Raw genomic sequence first — 26,189 nt, forward strand, 5'->3', positions numbered from 1 at the left:
CCTGGGGGGGTATCCAGGAAATGAAGCTATAAGCAGCTGCTATAGCAACACCTCTGTTGAACAGATGATGTAACGAACACCACCAGCCTGGAAAGCTCGGCAAACCGGAATGCAGCCAATTCTCTTTCCCTCTCCCCCCTCTTTCCCCGAGACACACACACACACAAGAACAAGCGTTGCCGAAACAATCGCGGCTTTTAACACCATCCATTCATTCCTTTTAGAATGTGCAGAATGTACCTTTTTCTCCCCACCCAGACCCCTCTGGACTGCAAAACTGGAATGATCAAAAAGCTCTCGGAGGGCATCACCGCTCCAGAGCACTTTATGCCTTCCCAGTCCCCCCCCTCCCTCGCCCCCCCTGGGACTCCCCCGCCATCCCAAAAGGCAGCAAGTGCCCTGCATAGTCGGAGGTATCAGCAAGTGTTGCCTTCGATCAGGGCATGACCCACCTTCCCTGCTGCTATCAGAGCCAAAGTGACACACAAATGTGGTAAACTGTAGTTTAGAGCCTCAGGTTACGAGGGACCTCTGCATTTATTTATATATAAAATGTAACGTTAGGTTAGTACATGTTTTTTGGTAATGCTATGGGGCCTTTTAAAGTGTAATACAGTTTAGGCCCTTAATGTTTCTGGGGCAGCGATGATCTATGTTCTTAGTGCTTGAGGGACAACAGTGGGAGGGCTTCTGGAGTTCTGGCCCTGCCGGTGGACCTCCTGATGGCATCTGGGTTTGGGGCTGCCTTGCGGCACAGTGTGTTGGACTGGATGGGCCACTGACTTCTCTTATGTTCTTATATCTTAATCTGATCCGGGCTACTCTTAAGCGGTGGAGTGGCGTGGTTAAGAGAGGCAGACACGACTCTGGAGAACCTAGTTTGATCCCCCCCATTCCTGCACATGAAGTCTGCTGGGTGACCTTGGACCAGTCTAGGGTTGCCACAGGGTTCCCTCTAAGCTGAGTCAGTGTGAGCTAGCTCATAGTTTTTTAGCCTCCAGCTCACACATTTTTGTCTTAGTTCAGGAAGGATGGCCCCAGAGCAAACTAATTTATGCAGTAGCCCAGTTGCTCACTCACAACATTAATGCCAGTAGCTCAAAAAGTAGACTTTTTGCTCACAAGACTCCACAGCTTAGAGGGATCATTGGTTGCCAGGTCCTTACCTCTTGCCGGCAAGGAGCTTTGGAGATGTTTCAGGAGGGGGAGGGGAATCCCCGATGTGATGACATCATGCACAAGTGACATCATTTTGGGAATGCAGTCCCTTGGAAGGCAACACTGGCACCCGCTTGCAAAAGACTATTCAAAGGGAACCTTCCCTTAAATGTTTTTTTGCAAGCAGGGGCCAGGTGCCACACCTGAGAACTCTGTGGCCAATTTGCCACTTGGGATTCAGTTGCAAGTGGCCTTTCATTTGTGTTTTATATATTTTAATGTGTAATGCGGCTAATGTTGGGCCCTTAAATGCTTTTAGCCATTAAGAAATAAATTTATTTTTATAACATTGAAGTTCTGTATACCTTTTTTTAAACAAAAGACCCTAAATTTGTTTTGTACTAATCTTTTTGGATATTCCTTGCAAAGTCACATGATATCAAGTCAAGAAGCATGTGACAAGAAGCTAAGGAACCAGAATGTCTGAACAGGCTTATGCTTTCTCTGCTGCTATCTTTACCTTAGCAGCCTATTGCTTCTTTCAGTGTGAGTGTGAAGAGGGGCAGGATACAACACATCCTTGCCTTTTTAGGCCTGTCAGCCAGCAGAAGACCGGGGAGGGGGGAAACGGGGGTGGCTGTCAGCAGTGGTGTGATGTCATTTCCAGGAAAGCCCCAGAAGTGACATCACTCCTCTCTAGGAATCTCCTAAAACACTATAGTAAAACTATAGACTTAGTGGCAATACCTTATGAGGACTGACATTTCTTCAGGGAAAAATGCATAGTAGTTGTGGGTCCTTTCAGAAAGCAGCAAAAAAATGGCAGCTGTACAAGGGTTCATGACCCTACCTGAGGGGTCCTGACACCTGGGACTGAAGACTACTTGCATTGCAATACTTTAATGGTCCTAGTAATATGGTATTGTACTGCTGTGGGGCATGCTCTGTGAAACAATGCAGCTGCCTACGATGTTTGCCTATTAAAAATAAGACTGATAATACTTGAAAAATTTGCCCTAAGCTAGGAGGTATCACATGTAAAATGGGTATAGAAGGGTGGGGAGGTATTGGTCAACACATTTTTTAAAAACCAGAAATGCCCTTGTTTTGAAAGCAAGTCTTCATTACTTAAGTGGATGGTGTCATGCCACACTTGAAAAAATGGGATGGATAGGTACCCCAGGGCTTTTTCTTGAGCAGGAGCACACAGGAATGCAGTTCTGGCTGACTTGGCACCAGGAGGTGTGGCCTAATATGCAAATGAGTTCCTCCTGGGGGTTTTTTTGTACAAAAGCCTTATGTGAAACAATGGTGATGTCAAGGGGTGTGGACTAATGAGTTCCCGCTAGGCTTTTTCTACAAAAAAGTCCTGGGTACCCCTGCAGGTGGGTGAAGTTGTGCACCCATGAAAGCCTCCCTGGGTTTGCCCTTGCAAGCAGTGTATTTCACATGACTATCACATGAAATTGCCTTATACTAAATCAAGCCCTTGGTCCATCAAAGTCTGTATTGTCTACTCAGACTGGCAGCAGCTCTCCAAGGTCTCCCGCAGGGGTCTTTCCCATCACCGACTACCAGATGTTTTAACTGGAGATACCGGGGATTGAACGTGGGACATTCTGCATGCCAAGCAGATGCTCTGCTCCTGAGCCGCAGCCTTTCCCTCCCTCCCACCTCCATTATAATTTTAACCAGTTTGAGGGACCAGCAAGGTACAGAACATATTGAAATAAGCAGTGCAAGGGGAAACAGCAAACTTTTTACATATAGAGAAGCACAATTAGGCAGTAGCTTTATAGAAGCAAAGGATCTTGCTGTTGCTAAGTGCAGCCATAGATGAATCCAGAAGACAACAAGAGCATGGGAAAATCAAGGTGCTGGCAAAAGACAGCTTGAAAGAAATAAGTTCAACTCAAGGACATCCTTGACAATGCAAGAGCTTGCAGATATATGACTACTCAAAGGTTTATGTTTGGTCTAGTTTGGGTTTGGGATCAATTCTGACCCAAATATTGGTAGAAATTCAAAATTCAGCGAGTTTTAAGCAACTGGAAACTGTCCAGTCTGAACTTTGGCACTTCAAAACACTGATCTGAAAATTCTATCACCCATTCCCAAATTCACCATGCTTCCACATAACCCACTTGAGAACCACTTGTCAAGAACAAGCAATATGTGTGCTTGGAGTAATCTTGTCTTTTGCATCAAACCATCTCCATACATATCATATTTTTATAATGCAGTCTTATAACTACAAAATCCATGATGCAGTGTGACCATAAGCAAATGCATATGTACAAAATGTATCTGGGAACAAATTAAATATATCAAATATATCTGGAAACCTTTAATTGGAGCAACAGCATTGAAACAATGGTGCAGCAAGTATAACTGATTGAAATTTGCATAGGAAGATGAATTTTGTGTGGAATTCAGCTTCTGGATAAATGGAACTAGGAACAGAATTTCCCTTCTGATGTTTGGCCATGGCTGGCTAAATCCCATTCGCAAACTTGCACACATCATCAGAGTCTGGCATAGTATTGGTTCAACCAAAGATGCCTGAGCTGACCTCTAATGCCCAGAATGTTGGGGTCTTAATTCTGATTTTGAGATCCTTCTTCACACCTTACCAGGTCCCTTAAGATCAGTAAGAAAGCACTACCCCAAGAACTCCATCTTTGTGTCAAATTCAAACTACAGTAGCCCATAGAGAAGAAATCACAGCAAGTTAGTTATCTGGGCTTTCTTTTCTCAGGTTGTCAAAACCTGAACATTTTCTAATAGTAAGTTTTCTTTCTCTGCTCCTTCATTTGTGCAATGTCAGTTTCCAAGTTTGGGCAAGAACTTAGTAACCAAGGTTTTGTTTTAAGTTCATTTTAGCTGTTCATTTAAGCAGCGCACCCTTGTTGATATACTTTATACTTCTGTTTTAAAAGACATAATTTAATATCGTAATATTCCTATGTCTAAGCTTTATATGTTGCAATACTCTCAGTCTCTAAAGGTGAAGTTAGGGGCAGTTGCACAATGGAATTTATTATTTTTATTATCCTTTGGGTCCTACCTCCAAGGAGTTTAGAGCAGTAGAATAGGAATCCCACATGTCTATTTATGGCCAGGCTTAAATCTCACTGGGCTTCAGAGAAGGAACTTCATAGTGTATGTTCTGCCTTTTCTCTTTATAAATAAATGCAATGATAACAAGACACCCCTCTCTCCGATCGTCTGGTCTCATCTCATGTTGATCTGATCACATTTCTCATTAAGGGGGCAAGGTTATGAAGGGTCAGGTCTTTAAAAGATTCCAATTCTCCATTATTCTTTTCATCCAGGAAGTGAGCAAACGCCATCTTTTTAAGTCTGGACAGCCTAGAGATTGTCTGTCTCTTCAGTGATCTGGCATGATATCTAAAGATCAGCTAGGAATCTCCTTTTGGGACTGTATCATCCATACAGTAAGAACATACAAAGGAGGATTCACCTACGATGGGTTGGATCCAACCAGCTTTTCTGCTGGAAAAGAAGGAACCACCCAAAAAGGCTATGCCAGGGGTAATGGGACGAATGTCATGAAAGATCAAGGCTGTTGTGAGGCCAGGAACTGGGTGAGATTGAGTGGGAAAGCTGGCTGAATCCAACGAGCCATGTGCAAGTCCAGCTCTGTTTCCCACTTTAATGCTACCTTCCCTCCCTTATTGCTTCCATTATCATGATCACCACTACCATGGATTCGGGGTTATGCTTCACCTATCCAGGTGCACCTAAAAAGGCAGGGGGAAATGCTTTGTTATAGGGTTGCCACCCTCCAGGTGAGGCCTGGAGATCTACTTTTACAACTATCTCCAGCTGGCAGAGATCAGCTCCCCTGGATAAAATGGCTGCTTTGAAGGGTGGACGTTATGGCATTGTACCATGCTGAGGCCCCTCCCCAAACCCCACCTTCTCCCGGATCCACCACTAAGTTCTCCAGGTATTTTCCAACATGGACCTGGCAACCCTAGTTTGGTAGATGTGCAAGTAAATCCAAACTAAAGGAGCAAAAGCTTTCTAACATTCCCAGAGTGGCCTAAAGATAGTGTCTGATGCGAAAGCAACTACCAATCCTCCAAGTAACAGGTTAAAGTGACTCTAAACTGACTGAATTTAGGCAGATCATGAAAGGGAGGACAGGAAGGGATGAGGAAGTATTCAGCTCTCGTGGCCCTTTCTTATCTTCTCAGGGCTATGCCAATCACCACGCTGGGATCAGGAAGGAATTTTCTTCTTGATTAGCCCAGGGATTCTGAGATTCCCCCCCCCCCCTTCCTCTGGGCATTGAGCAGTGTCAAGCATGGTGAAATTCGCCCAAATTATGGGGGTTCGTCCAAATTATGTTGCCACTCACTGAGTTGCTTAAAACCAGAGGGAAAGGTCCTGACGCCAAAAAACCCGGGGCGAAATTAAATTGGACACAGAGGTGTCAAGAGGCGTTCACTAAGCTCAAACGGTTGTTCACTAGCGAACCAGTTTTAACACACCCTAATGAGCTGAAGCCCTTCATTGTGCAATGTGACGCCTCCAGTGTCGCCGTCGGAGCCATCTTCATGCAAAAAGATGAGGAGAGGCTAAAACCCTGTGCCTATATTTCTAAAAAATTGGTCGGTCTGGGATAAAGAGACTTTTGCTGTGACTTATGCTCTCAAGACCTGGAGGTCTTGGCTAGAAGGCTCTAAAGTGCCATTTGAAATCTGGACTGACCACAAAAATTTGGAGGCGCTCACCGGCCGGTGCAAACTCAGCGAAAAGCAGATTCGGTGGGCGGGGTTTTTCTCTAAATTCGACTTTGTGCTGAGGCACATCCCTGGGACGAAAAACATTTTGGCGGACGCCCTTTCACGCCTTCCCCAACATAACAGTCAAAAGGAGGAGGTGATAGACTCCCTGATCCCTCCCTCTCAAGTAGCCGCCATGGTAACCACCCGATCCAAAACACGGCGGAATCTGCAGCCCGACAAGTGGGGGGGGGAGAGCGCCTGGCCACGGAAACGGAAAAAGAGGGAGAAGACAGACCGGGGGACGTACAGAAAGGGGAGGATGGGTTTTGGTATAAAGGTGACAAACTGTACGTCCCTGAGAGCTTACGGTCCGAAGTCTTGCAATTTTGCCATTCTAACAAATTAGCTGGCCACTTTGGATATGTGAAGACATTGCATCTAATTAACAGACAGTTTTGGTGGCCTTCCATGAAAAAGGACGTTTCTGAGTTGGTTGCTTCCTGCCCCATTTGCTTAATGGCAAAAAGAAGGGGGGGGAGCCCGCCGGGCTGTTAAAACCTCTAGAGACAGCCTTACGTCCTTGGTCTGTGGTGTCAATGGATTTTATAGTCGAACTGCCAGTTTCGCAGGGTAAAACCGTAATCCTGGTAGTAGTGGACACCTTTTCCAAACAAGCACATTTCATTCCCTGTGCGCAGCTGCCCACAGCTAAGAAACTAGCTTATCTGTTTTTCCATCACATTGTGAAACTACACTCGTTCCCAGATAAGATCATTAGCGACAGGGGGCCACAGTTCGTTGCCAACTTCTGGCGGGAGTTCTGCAAATTATCAGGCATAGAACAAGGGCTGAGCTCAGCCTACCACCCCCAGACAGACGGACAGACGGAACTCTTGAACGCACTGTTAGAACAATATTTACGGTGCTATGTGAATCACCAACAGGCTAATTGGGTGGATCTCTTGCCGTTTGCTGAGTATGGTTACAATAACAGCATGCACAGTTCAACCAAGGCTTCCCTGTTTCAGATTGTAAATGGGTATGAGGAGAAGCCTGTTCCGTTGCTGCCAGGAGGAGAGCGAACCCGTAACCCCACCTCATTCGAACAATGGTGGGGAAAGTTAGGGAACAGCTGGAAGGGAATTCAAGAGAATTTGGAAACCGCTAAGGAGGCGTATAAAAAACAGTATGACAAATCCCATGTATCCGCTTGGGATTTTAAAGTGGGAGATTTGGTATTTGTGTCAACGAAGAACCTCCCGCTAAATCAACCCTCCAAGAAGTTGGCGTATAGATTCCTGGGCCTTTTTAAGATCAAGAGGGTGATTAACAAAGTGACCATAGAATTGGAGTTGCCCAAAATGTTTAGTAAAATACACCCTGTCTTTCATTGCAGTCTTTTGCAAAGAGATCTGGGTAGTTCTTCTTGGCACCCTCGACCACCAGCTCCACAACCTATCCAGATTGGGAATCAGAGTCATCATGAAGTGCAAGATATATTAGATTCAAAGATTAAACGGGGGTTATTTGATTAAATGGAAACATTTCCTAGCCAGCGAAAATGAATGGGTAGCAGAAAAAGATGTGTTGGCTCCTGATTTAGTAAATAAGTTTCATAAAGCATTTCCCCAGAAACCCCGAGATTGATTTTAAGGGGGGCAGTATGTCAAGCATGGTGAAATTCCATTGATAATTGATTGTGTAAGGGTCCTGCATAACCTGGTCTTTGAAGCATCATGGAGGATCCAACTTTCTTACTTTGTTATTCTTTCCCTTCCCCCTGTCTTGCTTTATGGCTTATAATTAGAAGTAGTGAGAACTGAAACCAAGTAATCAGCACCTTCCCATATATTCCGGTAAGGGAGTGAGAGACATCTGGAGAAAACAAGGACACAGTCCTGATAATGCTATGAGAATGTAGACATTTATGATAGTTTATGTGTGAATGCTACCCCACAACCCCATCCCTTGGAATCCCTTTGAAGTAGGCCTTAAAAGTATTGTATCAATGTGTATTCGACATTACTCTCAAGAACCTGTTACTAAAGTATCAGTCTATCAATAAACGTAGTCTTTGTATCAACTTCAACTCGTCATTGAACCTGCATGCTTGACAAGCAGGGGGTCACTGAGGGAGTGCAGAGGGAGGTAGCTGTGAACCTCCTCCACTGTGCAGAAGTTTTGGAGAGCCAGTTTGGTGTAGTGGTTAAGTGTGTGGACTCTTATCTGGGAGAACCGGGTTTGATTCCCCACTCCTCCACTTGCACCTGCTAGCATGGCCTTGGGTCAGCCATAGCTCTGGCAGAGGTTATCCCTGAAAGGGCAGCTGCTGTGAGAGCCCTCTCCAGCCCCACCCACCTCACAGGGTGTCTGTTGTGGGGGAGGAAGGTAAAGGAGATTGTGAGCCGCTCTGAGACTCTTCGGAGTGGAGGGCGGGATATAAATCCAATATCCTCTTCTACATGGCTGTTGGGGTCTGTTGCATTTCTAACTCCACTAGGCAATTTTGTATGTGTATGTTCAGCCTCCCTAATTCAGAGAGTATGGATCCAGGGACAAGGGCACCTAGGGTGAAAGCTGGAAGTGTAGTCATGCTCCCACATGGTAAGGAAGAAGATCACAGGTGCATAACCGGGTTCCTGGTAAATTCCATGACTTCCGACACAGTTAGCTTTTTCATGTCTACTAACTCAGAGCATGAACATGTGCAAAGCTTGCGCTGGTCTGTAGATCTGTCCAACGCATTTTACTCCTACAGCGTCTGCCAGGAATAAGTGGTGGAGGAGGGGAGAACGGCCTTCAAGATTCCAAAATCACAACCCAATTGATTTTCTTGCCATACTTAATGGGCCCAGCCAGATCTGTCCATCGCAGACATTCCTACTGAGGGCTCCAAACGGAGAAACGATTGCCCTGAAATCTTCAGAGCTCAACCAGAACAGCTTCATACATTCCACCTTGCGTGCTCTGTATCGGCCTCAACTCATGCCAGCAGACGGAAGTCTTTATTAAGGGTGTGCATTTCCCTGCCTCCTTACAAAAGGGCACGGAGTGAGCATAATCCCTAGAAATTATTGCAAAACCAAAACACAACAAATCTCTGGCAACTAATGCCCTCTTACCCCTGCTTCTTCTACAGACCCCCACCCCGGAATATCCGCCCCCTCCCTCCCTGGTGCACTTTCGATGAACCTGTGAAATTGTAGCAATGGCCCTTGAAGTGCGGTGGGGGGAATGATTTAGGAGAATATTAAAGGCAGTGTGGAGATTCAAAGGCGCCTCTCTCGGGGAGATGTGGAGAAATACGCAGCACAGATGGGCTGCACAGATTAAACATTTCCGTCACATTGTTTCCAAATTGTGTTGCGGTGCCTGAGGGTTGGCACGGCGGTCAGAGCGGCGCAGCGGAGTGGTACGAAGCCGCCACGCTTTTATGGAATAAATATTAATACGGCGGCGCCACGTGATTTCACAATCCCGTTGGCTGGGGGTGGTTGGGGAGAGGGGGAGGAGGAAGAGAGTGAGGAATGTTAGCGCCTTTTGCTATTGTTTGTGAACTTGAATGCTTTCTGCAGAGGATGCCAGGATCGTCAGGCGCTTCGCAAGCATAAAAGAAACGGTATTTAACTGCAAGAATCTTGGTGTTGAGAGGGATTGGAAGGCTCTCCTCTTCTCAAGTCAGCAACAGCTTACTTGGAAGGGGGGCAGCAGCAGCCTCTCGTCTCGAACACCTTCCCCTCTCCCAAAAAAACCCCACTTAGATTTCGTTATGCTGAAGAACTATAACTGTAACTGTTGTTACTTTTAAAAATTTCTCAGAATCAGTAAAATACCAGTGTGGTGTAGTATTTAGAGCACTGTATTAAAATCTGGGAGACCCACACTGGAACCCCCATTCTGCCATGGCAGCTTGCTTGGGCCACTCATTTTCTCCCGCACCCTAACGAACCTCTGAGGCAGGTTGTTCTAAGGCAGAGGTGGCCAAAGTGTGGCTTGGGAGCCATATCTGGCTCTTTCACAAATATTGTGTGGCTCTTGGAGCCCCCGCCACCCCATTGGCCAGCCTGGAGAAGGCATGTGTCTCTTTAAATCATGTCTTCAAGTCAAGCCAATTGTTGGCTTGAAGAGTGTGTTTAAAGTTGCCTCCTCCCTCCCCTTATCTATTTTCCTTCCTTCCTCTTTTGCAGCTCTCAAACATCTGACGTTCGTGTCTTTCAGTTCTCAAACATCTGACATTTATTCTATGTGGCTCCTACATTAAGCAAGTTTGGCCACCCCTGTTCTAAGAATAACATGGAAGACAGGAGAACAGTGTAAGCAAAGGCACTTTCAGTCCTGTTGGGAAAAAAGACAGGTTGTGAATGAATTAGGGGGAGAGGCAACAGCAAACCGCTTCTGCTTCTCCTTTGCCTTGAAAGCCCCTTGCTGGAGTCCCCATGAGTCGGCTGTGACTTGAAAACACTTTGCACACATATGACAACAGCAACACATATGGGAGAAGGATGGGAACTCTCAAATTTAGTAGTGTATTGAGAGGTAGGTTAGGCTAAGAGTCTGATGCTAAGCTCAAGATCATTCAGCAAGCTTCATAGCTGAGAAGGAAGCTTAACCCAGGCCTCTTAGATTGAGTCTGAGTATACCACAATGATTCGGATGTTTGCAAGGGTCTTTCTTCATGGTGCAGCCATCTCTGCTGCTCCCCCACCCCTATTATTCTGTCTCCGTCTGGAAATAAACTGCATACTTTTTGTTCTTTCCCATGAAGTTCCTTGCGGGAGTCTTTCTGTATCATGTGGTCCTGAAATTAATAGCAAAAAAAAAAAAAAGTAATAGCGGGGGAGGGGTTAGATTTAATTATTCATCCTAATTGTGATTTATAGGAGGAGCCATTTGTGTAGATAAAGAAGCGGCGAGAGAGAGCTTACTCTCTCAAAGAAAGAAAGGAAGAAGACTGGTGAGATAGGCTGAGACAGGAAGGAAATGAAACAAAATGGAGCCAAGCAAGAGATCCTGCAGCTGAGGTTTGTTGGGCTAGGAAGCTTAATGCATTTTTGTGCACGCTGAATGATCCACTTTCAATCCACTTTCAATGCTCTTTAATGATCTTTTGCGAGGGGTTTTTGTCATTTTACGCTGCAAAATCCAATTGCAAAGTGGATGGAAAGTGCATTATTCAGTGTATGTGGAGCACTTTAGGGAGGTAAGGGTTAATAAAGGTGTTTCTCTACTGCTGTGTTGTCCAAGAAGGTTGCTTCAAAGATCCAGCTGCATGTTAGGCATCATATTTATTATGTAGTCTAATTATATATTAAACCTTTACTGTCTGTGCCTTTTGTGCCTACAGTGGCTAATAATAATTCTAGGAGACAATTTCTAACATGATGGTGAGAAAGGAAGCAATAACTTTCCCTCCCACATAGCCATAGCCCAGAGTCAAAATACCATGCCATTCCCCCACCCCACCCCCGCTCCTTTTGAGAGCCGGTTTGGTGTAGTGGTTAAGTGTGCAGACTCTTATCTGGGAGAACCAGGTTTGATTCCCCACTTCTCCACTTGCACCTGCTGGAATGTCCTTGGCTCTCATAGAGGTTATCCTTGAAAGGGCAGCTGCTGTCTTAGCCCCACCTACCTCACAGGGTGTCTGTTGTGGGGGAAGAAGACGAGATTGTGACCGCTCTGAGATTCAGAGTATAGGACGGGATATAAATCCAATATCATCTTCTTTTAATGTTAAACAAAATGATCGGATCACATCAAGTGATTCTGGCCTATAGAAAAACCCAAATATTTGGCTGTCCCATTAATCTGTCATCCAGAGATTTCATTAAAAATTTCCATTGTCAAGGCAAGGAGACTTTAATTGGAAGGGGGGAGTCCAAAGACTTGCTTGTAGAGGATGATGGAGGTTAAACATAGAATCCACGACGTATTTTTGGAGTGTGTCTTGTTTCTTATGGTGCAGAAACTCTACAGGTGTGTGCAGATGTATGTCATTTACTGCGGGGTGACATGATAGAGGTTTACAAGATTATGCATGGGATAGAGAAGGCAGAGAAAGAAGTACTTTTCTCCCTTTCTCAAAATACAAGAACTCGTGGGCATTCAATGAAATTGCTGAGTGGTTGGGTTAGAACTGATAAAAGGAAGTACTTCTTCACCCAAAGGGTGATTAACATGTGGAATTCACTGCCACAGGAGGTGGTGGCGGCTACAAGCATAGCCAGCTTCAAGAGGGGATTGGATAAACATATGGAACACAGGTCCATCAGTGGCTATTAGCCACAGCGTATTGTTGGAACTTTCTGTCTGGGGAAGTGATGCTCTGTATTCTTGGTGCTTGGGCGGGGCAACAATGGGAGGGCTAGCCCCACTTATAAACCTGATGACACTTGGGTTTTTTGGGGGGGGGGCACTGTGTGACACAGAGTGTTGGACTGGATGGGCCATTTGCCTGATCCAACGTGACTTCTCTTATGTTCTTATGAGAATATGTTGTGAAAGCGTACTCCCTGCATATGTGATACATTGACTGGGCTCTAGGGGATGGGATGGAGGGAAAGCTATAGAGTCACCAGCTCTGTCTTGGGAAACTCCTAGAGATTTGGGGTCAGGATCAACGAATGCCCTAGCCTGGATAACCTTATCCCATCAGATCACAGAAGCTAAGCAGGGTCAGCCCAGGTTAGCATTTGGACGGGAGACCTCCAAGGAAGTCCAGGGCCACTACGTAGAGGCAGGCAATGTCAAACCACCTCTGAATGTCTCTTGGCATGGAAACCCTACATGGTCTCTGCAAGCCTGCTGTGACTTGACACCAAAAAAAAAAATCCCTGGGGAATATGGAGGGAATGGAAAGAACTCGGGCAGGATGTGATGTCATTGAGTGTACATTCTGACCTGGCCATTTTCTTCAGGGAAATTGATCTCCATAGTCTGAAGATCAGTTGTAGTTTCAGGAGAATTCCAGGCCCCCTCTGGAGGCTGACCCCCTAGAACCTGTTCTTCTAGCTAATCGCAGAAACCAGACTTGCCTAGTGCTGACTGACTGTGTCTTATGTCCATCATAAAGCATCGTCCCAGAGACAACCCCCTTCATCAAGGGTGCAGCAATAATTGGTTGGCCTTAGCGCCATTTATAGGGCCGCTTTCCCTTCCTTCTCAGAACTAATTTCAAAGTTTAAGTAAATGGTAAAATAATGAAGCAGGAAAAGTGAAAGCAGGTGAAAATGTCAGGTGCTGAGAAAAAGATCCAAAATAAAGAGGGCAGCCCTGAAAAAGCAGCGGGAGAGGGCCCCCTTTCAGCCCAGAGACTTTACATATTTCTGTTGAGGAACAAAAGCAGAAAGGAGTGTTTGTGCCATAGCAGAAAAGCTGCTTATGAAGTTAGTCCGTATGTAGCCCAGCAATGCGATTAACCCATGGCTGCTATGCCTTATTCAGAAGTATAAGGAAGTGTTCCTTTAACATACGTATGGAAGCAGCAGTCATTCAGAAACTGTGACTTGGCCCTAGGGTTGTTGGAAAATACCTGGAGACTTTGGGGGTGGATCTGGGAGAGGACGAGGTTTGGAGAGGGGAGGGGCCTCAGCATGGTCAGTGCCATAGAGTCCACCCTTCAAAGCAGCCATCTTTTCCAAGGGAGCCGACCACCGGCAGCTGGAGGTCAGTGGTAAAAGCAGGAGCTCTCCAGGCCTCACCTGGAGGCTGGCAACCCTACATGGCCCAGAGATGTAAATACTCTTGAAAAATGATCTCATACGGTATGTTCTAAAACACAGCTGAGGCTGCCACCACCCTCTCCCCTACTCCTTAACCTGTGTCCTTGCTATTGTGGTGGGAAAAACAGTAACAATGCCTGCGCTGGTTCTTTTGGTATCTGAGGTTTAACTCGGCCAGGGAAGAAGGACACAGAAATTACTTGATAGATACATTTGAGCCAAGGCTTATTCTAGCCAGCAAGAACACCGTGATCCAGCCCAAATGTTTCTGCAGCAAAAAGGGTACTTCAGAGCATATGCAGAGTCTCTTCATCACTCAGCAGCTGCAGTAAGCCTACAAATATAGAATAGCCAAGGCCATCCTCTGCCACAAATCATGGCCATTCATTCATGCATCAACCCAAATATCCTATGCCAGTCAGACTGTGATGATATCAGACATTTTAAGGTTCAAACCTGGATGACCAGATGCTATTCCTGCTGGTCAGAGGAGGGGTCAAGAATGCTTCTGGTTATGGGATTCAGATCAAGCTAGATAAGCAAGCCTGTTGTTTAACATTGCCCACTGAATATCTGCCCCACTGTTCCAAAATTACCTACACTTCCTTAGTCTGGGCAACCTGGTCTGATCTGGAAGGAAAGATTCTCTCTTTCCTGGCCCCAGACCTCAATCAGATCCTGAGTATGAATAGGATGTATCCACTGGAATAGTATTGCCTGGTCCCCCCTGGACACCAGTGGGTGAGTGAGGTTTGCCAACCCCCAGGCCCCAGCATGGGTTCCCCTGCTTTGGGGGGCTCCAGTCCACCAGACCCCAGGTAGCCAGTGGGGAAAACCCACCCCCAAACAAGGATGTTGTCATGTGATGTCCCTGAAGCAGTGATGTCACCCTGAAGTGATACCAACCCGCCAGGGACATCGCTCTGGTTTTTAGGTAAAATTTTTGCCCAGAGCCATCTGTGACATGAGCAATGCAATGACGTCACTTCCGGGTGATGTCATCGTGCCCACACCAGCAGGCTCCTGGAGTTGTGCCAGGATCCCCCCACTGGCAGGTGGGCAGGTAGGCAGGCAACGCTAAGCTTCAGGTTGGAGTCCTGCCTCCAAAGAATGCCACCCTCCAAAGCATCCATTTTCTCTAGGGAAATTGCTGTCCATAGTCTGGAAATGAGCTTTAATTCCAGGCAATCCCCAGGTCCCATCTGGAGGCTGGCACCCCTACATGTTCCAAAGGAAATGTAATTAGGGGTTATCTTCATGCCATACAACACCCTCTCCTGTCCCTGGAAGTGACAATTCTTAGCAGCCCAGTATTAAGTAAGGGGGGGGGGGGGAACCTAAGCATATTTGCAAGCCTCTCCTTGAAATGACTAGAGCCCCGTGGCACAGAGTGGTAATGCTGCAGTACTGCGGTCGGAGCCCTCTGATCATGACCTGAGTTCGATTCCAGGTATCCGGTTCAGGTATCCGGTTTGAGGCTGACTCAGCCTTCCATCCTTCCGAGGTCGGTAAAATGAGTACCCAGCTTTCGGGGGGGGGGGAAGTGTAATGACCGGGGAAGGCAATGGGAAACTACCCCGTAAAAAGGTCTGCCGTGAAAACGTTGTGAAAGCAGTGTCACCCCAGAGTCGAAAACGACTGGTGCTTGCAAAGGGGACCTTTCCTTTTTCCTTGAAATGACTACATGGTAACTGCAGCTTATAGAGTGATTATCGAAGCTTGGCATATTTTAAGCAAAAAAAAAAAAAAATTAGCTCACATCATCAAACCTCTTTCCTTCTGGTGAGTAGCCCCTAAATTTTGTTTTCAGTTGGCTTTCAGTGCCCAGCCAGCTTTGGAGGTAAACAGATGTCTGCCGCGGCCCAATATAAAGCCCTCCTATGTCAAGCGACCTTCCAATAAGGCGTGACACAGCTCACCTATGAATTAGAGGCCTCCATTTTGCTAACAATAATGTACGATGCTCTGGCGCTAATAATGGGACCAAGCAATCATATACCGATAAGCCTGTGATTGATTTTGGCTTTTCTCCTTGGGCATCCGTCATCCCGCCATTGATCTTCCGTGAGCGACAGAGGCTGATTAACGACCTCGCCGGAGTAGGATCGGGATTGTTTACGAGGCTCTTGGACTGTAACTAGAGCTAAAGTGGAGTTGAGGAGTAAATATTGCTAGCTCAGCAGCAGTGCAGAATCAGCTGTCCTCTCCGAAAAAGGGGTATGTCTCTCTATGTCAAAGAAAAAGCTGCCTATGGGCTCATTGTGTCTGCCGAGGGCTTAATTTGAGACTGGGGACATCAGTCCCTGGAACATAAGAACATAAGAGAAGCCATGTTGGATCAGGCCCATCCAGTCCAACACTCTTGTCACACAGTGGTCCAAACCCAGGTGCCATCAGGAGGTTCACCAGTGGGGCCAAAATTCCAGAAGCCCTCCCCCTGTTGCCCCCCAACCCCCAAGAATACAGAGCAGCACTGCCCCAGACAGACTGTGCCCTCTATTTCTTGTGGCTAATAGCCACTGATAGACTGCTTTGGTCCATATGTTTATCCAGTGCCCTCTTGAAGCCATCTACGCTTGTAGCTGCCGCAGCCACTGCAGCAGTGAATTCCACATGTTAATTCTTCACTCTTTGGGTGAAGACGTTTTCTTTGCCACAGCGCTGCTCAGGGAAGTGAAATACTGATAGGGGAGGTTGTCTCTGCGTGTGTGCGAAGTAACATCGAGGAAATAATTAGATGTTGGAGGGAATGGGAAGCTACCACTCAAAATGGCAGCCCTGTGTTGTATTCTTCCCACCAGCACTTCTCCACATTGTTGCTGAGAGGGGCCACAAGTGCTGCCACTATCACAGGGAGCTGCATGTTTCCCATCACACATCATGCCAACCTGTGCAGCTACAGCAGGGGCCCCTGACATGGTGCCTGCAGATGCTGTGGGACCCCCCGACATCTTTTCTGGTGCTCCCCAAGTGCTTTTAGAAAGTGGGTGGAGGCTTTTGATTGGCTGTGCAGGCTTTTGAAAACATTACTTTGGTGGCAGCCGCCACCATAGCACAAGCTAGGGCAGCCATTTTGTTGTTGCCTCCACCTCCTACAGCGATCATTTGATGGTGGCCATTTTGTGGCTGCACCACCCCGCTATGTCAGAATTCCCAAAGTGTCAGCAGGCTCAATAAGGTTGGAGATCATTTTGCTACTACAGGATGATCTGTTGAGATTTGGAGTTCCTGGACTTGAAGGCATTATTGCAAGCAAGCCTGGGAACCAACACCTCTTTTTTCTAGAAACTAACCAGTGTCCCTGACTTTGGATTGATTATTTCCCACCACGAAGCCTACTCAGTCTCACTGTTGCCTTCTGGATCTTGTATGGCCTCAATACAGTTTGCCTGTGCTCTCATCAGCGCCATTCAAGCTTTATTTCTTGATTGGTTAGTGTTGCTGACACTAAGATAAGTTTTGCAGAAGCTGAGCAACTGAGCTCCTTGCAAGCGCTCAGGAGGTTAGCAAATATATCATAGTTAATATATGTTATAACTCCAATCCAAAATGCATTTACTATTTGCAAATTCAGTTCTATAATTTCCTAGGGCTTGCTTAGGGTTGGATCCAACCCTAAGCAAGCCTCAACTCTGTCTTCCTTAATTCGCTTCCTTATTACAGCACCCATCCCACATAGCTTTTGTCCATGCAAGTCTCATAATCCCCAGAGCAGTGTTTTAAGGTAGTCAAAGGGGACTCCTTCTCCCTTTCTCACATGTTAAAAAGCTGGTAGGTTCTAACCCATAGTCAGGAGTTCAGCCAAAATCAATGAGCTTGAAATTTTGCAGTAGGAAAGAGAGACGACAAAGGGAGAAGAGATTGGGTTTATATATACTCCACCCTTCACTCAGAGTCCCAGAGCAGTTTACAATCCCCTTCCCTTCCTCTCTCCATAACAGACACCCTGTGAGGTAGGTGGGGCTGAGAGAGCTCTGAGAGAACTGTGACTGACCCAGCTGGCTGCATGTAGAGGAGGAGTGGAGAATCAAACCCATTTCTCCCAGATTAGAGTTTGTGCTCCTAACCACTACACCAAACTCAGAGGAAGGTAGATACTTTAGTCTGAGATCTAACTTTTGGCAGAATGAGATATCTTATTGGTTATGTTTTTAATGTACCTGTAGAACTTCAGCATGGATTTATCCAAGTATAAGAATACCCATCTTAATTGTATTAGATGAGCAAGATAATCTTAACAAAAGCTAAGTTGCTAGGTCAAAGTGAGGCCTTTTGCAAGTTTAGCTAACACAATGGGTTGGGGCCTACCAGTTTTTTTGCTGATGCGACTGGCTGGAAGGATGGTTTCATTCAGCTCCCCCTCCTTCTTCCAGCCACATCCCATATAGCTTTTTGTCTGCATGGGTCCCACAGTGCCTAGTCGAAAGAGGCCCCTTCTCCTCCTAGTGCCACCATAGAAGTTGGTAGGATCCAACCCACTATGATTAACAGAAGCTGATTCTGCCTGCTCATTCAAATTCAGGAAGAGTTCAGGACACCTTCTGTATTATTGAGCTGTATGAGACTCAAGGATAGACCGACTATACCAAGCAACTTGCAGTTGGCATCCTTTCTCATTGATTTCAGCTGGAATTCTGTGTTGCCTCTAATTCTTTTATTGCTGTTTCTTAAATTTCAATTATGGCTATTAGAATTAGTGAGAGAAGCTTAGAAAGAGTGCTTAGTGGCACACTGTAATTTCTGCTCGCTGCTTTGGGTTCTCTCTCCCTTAATCTCCCCGTGTTGGAGAGATCTGGTCTTATCCATCAGTCAGAAAAGTTTCAAAAAGTTAACTGAGTCAGAAGGTAGATTGTGGGCAGTTAGATCTGTTCTCCAGATGTTCGTTTGGCAGATAGGTGTTCTGGAAGTTTCATTCTCTTCCCCCCCCCCACAATACACACACACTTTTTGTAACTTGTACAAGGTTCCAGTAGGGAAAGCGGCATGGTTGGTATAGTTAAGGAATGGCCAAACTGTGGCTCGGTTGCCACATGTGGTTCTTTCACACATACTATGTAGCTCTGAAGCCCCCACTGCCCTGTTGGCCAACTTGGAGAAGGCATTTGTCTCTTTAACCACTTCTCCAAGCCAAGTCAGCCAGTGGCTTTGAAGTTAAAGTTGCTTTATTTCTACCTCTCTCTTCCCTCCCTCACCTTCCTTCCTTCCTTCCTTCCTTCCTTCCTTCCTTCCTTCCTTCCTTCCTTCCTTCCTTCCTTCCTTCCTTCCTTGTGGTTCTCAAACATCTGGTGTTCAGGCCTTGTGGCTCTTAAACATCTGGCATTCAGGCTTTGTGGCTCTCAGACATCTGATGTTCATTCTATGGGGCTCTTGCATTAAGCAAGTTTGGCCACCCCTGGTATAGTTTGATCTCATCAGAACTTGGAAGCAAAGCAGAGTCAGTACTTTCAAGGGAGACCACCAAGAAAGACTCTCCAGAGGAAGGCAATGGCAAACCACCAATGCTTCTCACTTGCCTTAAACCCCCTTGCTGGGTTTCCATGAATCGGTGGCAGCTTGTCAACACTCATGTACATAAACAGCTCCAAAATCTGACACAAGCTTTTGGCAAGCCAGTTTCTGAGCAGTTTGTCAGATTGGTGCCTTGGGTAGTGGCCAGACTCTTCTAGTCCCCCCCCCCCAAAAAAATAGTTTCACGCTGATCTGCTGTTCACTGAAATTTAAACATTTTTTGAATCTGAAATCTTGATTTTCACAATGTTAAGATTTCATTTGGTGAGGTTTTAAAAAAAAAGCTGTAGCTAGCTGCTAAATGTTAAAGCAATAACACTAAGTATAAATTATGCAACACTCGGCGCTGTACACATTTGGCTGTTCCTTCCCTTCCATTGAAAGGCCCAACTCTCAAGACATCTATAATTAGAAGAATATAAATTTTAATCTTTGCTTGCAAAACTGGAGTTTGGAGAATCTGAAAATAATTTTTCCCCATCAGAGTCGTTCTTGTTTTCTTGACTGTGCACAAGTTAGAGCGGATTATTTACCCCCAGACCAAAAGAATATCCTTATGCATGGCAGAGCTGCATGTGGGAAAAGTGAAGCTTGAAAAGGGATTCACCCCATGCCCAGACCCAAGGGCATGGAGCATCAGTGTGCCAGAATCACCAGCACCAGAGGGCAACTTGTACTGAAGCTGGATGTATAAGAAGGAGCACTGAAATGTTGCTCTAGGAGTGTGAAGCATTGCCACAGATAATGGCATCTGCACATAAAGTTGAGATGCCAGCCTCCAGGTGGGACCTGGGAATTACAGCTCATCTCCAGACTACAGAAATCAGTTCCCCTGGGGAAATGGCTACTTTGGAGGATGGAATCTGTGGCATTGCACCCCATTGCGGTCCCTGTCCTCAAGCTCCACCCCCAAACCTTCAGGAGTTCCCCAACATGGATCTGGCAGTCCAACCCCCCCATCCTCCACTGGTGGCCAAGGGAGACATAATGACCGCATTTAAGCAGGGCCAGTCCTGCCACTAGGCAAACTAGGTGATTGCCTAGGGCGCCTGCCTTCTGGGGGGTGCCAAATTGGGTGCTCCTCACCGGACTCAGTGATGTTATCAGTGCAGAGGGGTGCACCAGAAGGTAGCCTTGCCTAGGGTGCCAGACAGTCTAGGGCAGCCCTGTATTTAAGAGATATCTGAACTAGGCCTTAACACACACCGAGCTTTCCCAGAGTTCAGCACAGATAATGCCTTTGAGGTTCCCAGGTTCGGAACAGTAGTGAATGACATCGTAATAAAACAAAGAGAGCAGAAAGACCCTTGTGGAGGGTGTCAGAGGTAGGGTATGTGTTGCATGAAAGACACGCCGGGTTCACTCTCTGGTTTCTCCATCTAAAAGACTCTCAGGAAAGAGACGCTCGAAAGCTCTTTGCCCGCAGCGTAGGGTTGCCAACATCCAGGTAGTGGCTGGAGCTCTCCTGGAATTACAACTGATCTCCAGAATGCAGATATCAGTCCCACATTGAGAAAATGGCTGCTTTGGAAGATGGACTGTATGCCAATGTACCCCACCGAGATCCCTTCCCAGGCCCCACCACCAAATCTCTAGGAATTTCTCACGCAGGAGTTGGCAATAACATTGAAGGAAGAGCTGCTGTGAGTCAGCCACAGAAAGCAATGGTCTGACTTTGTGTAAGACAAATGCACATGTTTCCATGACCACGAAGTGAACAATATTCAGCACTGGTAAGGACATAAGAGGTGCCCTCCTGGATCAGACCAGCGTTCCATCTAGCCCACCATCCCGTCTCAAACACCAGCCAACCAATTGCCCTGGAGGGCCATTGAACAGGATATAGAGGCTGAGACGGTGGAAAGACATTTGTTCCTCCTTGCGCTGGTATTCAGAAACTGACTGCCTCTGGACATGTCTAGTAGCCTTTGAAGGGTTGTAGAATGGTATAACGTAGCCCGGTCTCTTCAGATCTTGGAAGCTAAGCAGGGGTCAGTACATGGAAAGGAGACAACTAAAGACTCTGCAGATGATGGCAGTGGCAAATGACCTCTTTTCACTCACTTGCCTTGAAAGCGCTATGGGTTGCAATAAGCTGACTACGGCTTGATGGCACTTTCTACACATTCACACCGTAGCCACGGGTGGACAGGGCCAAATAGCCATCATAGCTATATAGGCAGAGCTAATGGGATGTCGCTCGGTTGGGCTGATGGCCTGACCCCTTCCACATAGGCCGGGCAATGAGGGCGATGCCCATAGAATCATAGAGTTGGAAGGGACCTCCAGGGGTCATCTAGTCCAACCCCCCGCATAGTGCAGGCAATTCATGAATACCGCCCCCTAAAATCACAGCCCCGCATGAGCCCCACAGGGCACAGGCTAACAGGGCAGGGTGGATGGTCCTTTCTACCTCTCTCCCTACCTTGGAGGGCAGGGCCCTTTTCTGGGGCTGTTTTTTTCCCTCCGAGTGGGCCCCATCAAATGGACCCGATCCCACAAATCCGCCAAATCCCCTCCCAAAGCCATCTGCGGCGGCAACCCCCACCAGCAGCCAATTCCACAATTTAATTACTAGTGGAGCGAAGAAGATGCGGTGTCTGGCATCGAGGGGATGGGGGGAGGCTTCCAGCTCGGCGGAGGATGGATTCCATCCAGGTAGCCCTGAGCCCCCCCAGAACCTCTTTCTTTATGGCCCCGTCTGTCGGTCCTGTGGGGGGGGGGGGAGAAGTACAGCGCGGAGCCCTTTCCATCCTGCGTGGCAGAGGCGGCTCGGCGGTCATCTGGGGTAGTAGTTGCAGAGCTGCCTTGCAGAACGGGCGGCAAAGAGGGGGAACGGCGGGCAGACGGAAATGAAAAGCGCGCCGCTCCGTCGCGGGGACCTGCGTTTGCTTTGCCTGCCTTCCGCCGTGCCGCCTGCTGCTGGCTCCCCCCCCCCCCCCCCAGCCCCCTGCCGCTAGCTGCTTGCGAAGGCATTTTCTCCCGGCACGCTAGAGAGAGCGCAGACATTGAGACAGGAGGCACGCAAAGGACACCCGCGACGCTGGCGAGAGCAGCAAGGCAAACAGCCGCAGGGAAGCCTGCGAGGAGGAGGCAGCCAGGAAATCTTCCCCGGGTCGCTTGTCAGCAGCCAGTTTGGGGGTTTGGACAAGATGTCCTTCCTCATCGTTGTAGATGTCGTTTTTCCCCTTCACTGGTGGTGGACGCTGGTGACTCGGACTCCTCTGGGTCTGGATCTGCACATAACCCCTTTGCAGAAAGTCCCCCCCACACACACACACACGCTCCCCCTGGCCAGTTTTGCAGCACACAGCTGTTGTGGATTTGTTGCTGACACAGAATCTAGGAGCCTGGGGGTAAAGAATTTCTTTTTTTAGTTTTAATTTTGATAGCCTTTGCATTTCCTTTTTTTAATTGGAGAGAGCGTCATCTCAGAGCTTATGACAGATTCTTAAAATAATGCGACATGCGTTAGTTCACACACACATGCCGGATTCCTGCCACCGTTCACTCTTCGACTGCGGCCCAGTCTCTGGACTCAGAACACAACCGCTTCTCCTTGAGCTGGATCTAGGGTTGCCAGCTCTGGGTTGGGGGCGTTTGGAGGTGGAACTTGGGGGAAGGCAGGGGTTAGGGAGGGGACTTTATAGGAGCCCCGTGGCGCAGAGTGGTAAAGCTGCAGTACTGCAGTCCGAGCTTTCTGCTCATGGCCTGAGTTTGATCCCAGTGGAAGCTGGGTTCAGAAAGCCGACTCAAGGTTGACTCAGCCTTCCATCCTTCCGAGGTCGGTCAAATGAGTACCCAGCTTGCTGGGAGGGGGGGAGTGTAGATGACTGAGGAAGGCAATGGCAAACCAACCTGTAAAAAGTCTGCCGTGAGAACATCATGATGCAACGTCACCCCAGAGTCGGAAACGACTGGTGCTTGCACGACCTTTGCCTTTTTTACGGTCCAACATCCAAAGCAGCCATTTTTTCTTGGGGGAACTGATCTCGGTTGCCTGGAATTCTGTTGTCTTTCCAGTAGCTTTCCAGGTACCACTTGGAGGCTGGCAACTCCGGCTGGATCTCACAATCTTTTTCATCCAGTTTCCCCAGTTCTCCCCCATTCCACATGGCTTTTATTTATCGAGGCTTTGCATTTCTACTGTATGCTTGTGTTTTTTTTGCTGTTGACTCTGTGGGCTACATTTTTTTTGTTGGCTCATTTAGGATCACAATGAAATCGGTGGATCTACTGGCTTTGCCATCAAAGGGGTTCAACCCTCCCTGTTCCGCCAGTGGAGAAGTTAACAGCATCCAGTGCCTTATGTTTCAGACATCACCATAAGCAGACTTTGCCGTGCATTCATATGTGACTGTGGCTATTTCCGAGCAGGAGATCATGTACTTCATTCGGGGCTGGGGGTGTCACATGGAGCCAAGGGGATACTTCCAGATTGAGGCTCAGCAGACAGGTGTTCACTGCACTGTCGTGATGTCATGATGGCCACAGGCATAGACAGTTTCATGGAGGTGAGGTCAATCTGTGGCTACTACCTACATTCAGAGGCATTCAAGCTCTGAATCTCAGAGCCGGGAGGCAACGTCAGGGAAAGGCCTCAGCCTCTATGCCCGGTTGTTGGCACTCCAGAGGAACTGATTGGCCTCTGTGTGAGATGGGGTGTCGGACTAGACGGGCCACTGGTCTGATCCAAGAAGGGTTCCTCTGATGTTCTAATGAAGGCCTCGACCTCCGTGCCCTGTTGTTGGCCATCCAGCGTGTGAGATGGGATGCTGGACTGGATGGACCACCAGTCTGATCCAGCAGAGGCATTCTTCTGTTCTTATAGACTTTTCCTGATGCTGGGTTGGTTTCTTATAGAAACTGGTCTCTGTGCAAAGTTAATCCGAACCCAGAGGCCATCTAAGCCCGGTCTTTTGTTAAACATCAAGGAACTTCCAAACCCCAGTGAGGTCACTCTTGGAATCCTCTTGCCTGTTGTGCTTAATTCAACCCTGAATGATCCCTCCTGAATCATTGCAGAGGACATACTCGGGCAAGAACCTGACCTCTAAGTTACTTTGTGGGGGAGGGTAGCGGGCAAAAACAGCCCCTTGAACTGTGTCCAGAACACAGCAGGGGATCCTGTTAGAGAAAGGCATATTATTAATATTTTAAATAAATAAATACATTTTAAAATAAGCCAGCATGGTTGCTGGGCTGTTGCAGGGCAAAATCTTTTTCTTCTTCTTCTGTGGGATAGATAAAAATGAACTCTGAGCTGAGTGAGAGTGATGTTGCAGGCTCTGGGTTTTGTTTTGCTTTTTTTGGGGGGGGGGGGGGAGGCAAAAAGAGCCCTGGGCTTCTTTAGTATGGGAGGGCACTCCATACTTTACATAGGACAGGAGTGGCCAAACTGTGGCTCGGGAGCCACATGTGGCTCTTTCACACATGTTGTGTGACTCTCGAAGCCTCCTCCACCCCACTGGCCAGCTTGGAGAAGGAATTTGTTTCTTTAAATGATTTCTCTAAACCAAGCCAGTCAGCAGCTTGAAGAAGGAATTTAAAGTTGCTTTCTTTCCACCTCCAGCTCCCTCCCCTCATTAAATTGACTTCTTTCCTTCCTTCTTGTCTTTTGGCTCTCAAACATGTTCATATCTTGCAGCTCCCTGACATTTGATGTTTATTCTATGTGGCTCTTACGTTAAGCAAGTTTGACCACCTCTGGCGTAGGATCCCCCCCCCAGTCAGCTGCAACATCCAACGGAGTCGTCAGTCTGACCTTGGGTCTCTGGATGTGCCCAGGATCGGGCATTTGCTAAGGAATTTTCTGCTGAAGAGGCCAGCCCCCTCCATCGTCCCCTCCCTGCTTCCCCCAACAAATCCTCTTTGCTAAGCAAAACACCCCAAACCTCCGGCATCAGCAGCTTCTCTGGAGAAGGTGGCGCAGGAGGCACCTCCAGACGCAAGGCAGAGTTCACCTCGGGCCGGGGCTCTGCCAGTGCAACTTCCTCGGTTTTAATAGTTTAATAAAAATTAGCATAATTAACGAACATCTGTATGATCCAGAGCGGTGCAATTTGGCACTCGGAAACGAGAGCTTAAACATTATTGCTGGGAGTTTAATGTTGTTTTAATTCTTTCTGGCACAGCGCAGGGAAATAAAGCGCCCGGCGCCGATGGTGCTCGCCTTGTGCTCATTTGCATTCCATTCTTCTTCCTTTTTTTTTTTTTGGATTATGAGCAATCGCCAGCTCCCCAGCAATGCATCAAAGCTGAAATTGTTTTAAAATACCTCATAGCGCTCAGGCCACCCCAATGCATGGAAGGTGAGTTGGGTTATCCTGTCAGTTTGTGTTGTAACATCTGTCCATTGTGGCACAGCTCACTCCCCCTCTTCCACCTCTCCCCAGTGCCTTTAGGTTCATTCACACATGCTTGCACATCACTTGAGTACTCTGCAATAGAGCACAGACAGCAGTGTTCTCGCATTCAGCTGGTATAACTGCAGTGGGACGTGTGAACTGAGCCGTCCCTTTGGGGAAGAACAGGGTTGGATCTGTCCAGCTTTTCTCTTGGTGGAAAAGGAAGGACGGGGTCCCCTTGGACTACCCAGGAAGGCTTTCCAGGGGATCACAGGATCTATAGGGAGAAGAAATGGGGGAGATTGATTGAAAAAGCTTGCTGGAAGAAGGAGGAGGAGGAGACTGGATTTATACCCTGCCCTTCAGATCAGCTAACAAGCTCTTTTCCCTTCCCCTCCCCACAACAGACACCGTGTGAGGTAGGTGGGGCTGAGAGAGCTCTGACAGAAACGGCATTTGAGAGGAACAGCTCTGCAAGAACTTGTGACTGACTGAAGGTCACATCAGCAGGTGTATGCGGAGGAGGGGGGAACCAAAGAGTCTGTGCACTTAACCATGACACCATACTGGCTCTCGGGATCCAACCCACCATGCTGGAACTGAGATGCAGTTCCTCTGCAATGACTCATTCACATAAGCCGAAGATCACCCAGTGTGGCGTTGGGTCAATGAGCTGGAAGGCCCAAGTCTAATTCTCTGCT

General features: G+C 47.4%; 1 protein-coding gene across 1 annotated transcript in view; it reads left to right on the plus strand.

Annotated features, from left to right (window-relative positions):
- Positions 1-26,189, plus strand: part of SKAP1 (src kinase associated phosphoprotein 1) — a 458,105-nt gene that overhangs the window by 421,582 nt on the left and 10,334 nt on the right. The window lies entirely within an intron of this gene.

Source organism: Heteronotia binoei, chromosome 15 (assembly GCF_032191835.1).
Source record: "Heteronotia binoei isolate CCM8104 ecotype False Entrance Well chromosome 15, APGP_CSIRO_Hbin_v1, whole genome shotgun sequence".
NCBI lineage: Eukaryota > Metazoa > Chordata > Lepidosauria > Squamata > Gekkonidae > Heteronotia > Heteronotia binoei.